The following is an 818-nucleotide window of genomic DNA, read 5'->3' as shown; positions in this document are numbered from 1 at the left end:
AGTGAGGTAAACTTTTTCAGTTTCCCTCCAATCCTTCTTATGACTTAAGATCTCTTTCATGAACTTAGCATATGATGGTATTTGCTCAAGTGCTTCTGCAAACGGAATCTTTATTTCAAGAGTCCTGAGATAGTCTGCAAAGCGGGCAAATTGCTTATCCTGTTCCGCTTGGCGGAGTTTATTACCTACAGGAGTGGGTTGGGAAGCCTTTTTAGAAGGGTTGTCATCAGCACTTGTATGTGACTGATCCCCCACTGGCATTTGAATGCCAGGGGTGGAAGCTGGAGTGGCGTTAGACGCCACCTCCTTGTTTGTTACTAGCGTTTGAACGCCAGAACCATGTTCCCTTTGGGCGTTCAACGCCGGATTCATGCTTGTTTCTGGCGTTGAACGCCAGAAATGAGCATGGTCTGGGCGTTCAGCGCCATCTTTATTCCTCTCTGGGCTCTGACTGTCCTCAGAGGGATTTTGAGTAACCAATTGTTCATTTCTTGGTTTCCTGCTGCTTTGAAGTGAGGTATTTAATGTTTTCCCACTTCTTAATTGAACTGCTTGGCATTCTTCTACTATTTGTTTTGATAGTTGCTTTTCTGTCTGCTTTAATTGCACTTCCATATTCCTATTAGCCATTCTTGTTTCCTGTAATATTTCCTTGAATTCGGCTAGCTGCTGAGTTAGAAAGTCTAATTGCTGATTAATTTCATTAGCCTAATCCACCGGACTGAGTTCAGCAGTTACTGTTTTAGCTTCTCCTTTCATGGAAGATTCACTGCTTAGATACAGATGCTGATTTCTAGCAACTGTATCAATAAGCTCTT

Source organism: Arachis duranensis, chromosome 9, assembly GCF_000817695.3.
Source record: "Arachis duranensis cultivar V14167 chromosome 9, aradu.V14167.gnm2.J7QH, whole genome shotgun sequence".
Lineage (NCBI taxonomy): Eukaryota > Viridiplantae > Streptophyta > Magnoliopsida > Fabales > Fabaceae > Arachis > Arachis duranensis.
The sequence above is the reverse complement of the archived record's forward strand: the minus strand, read 5'-3'. Positions refer to the sequence as shown.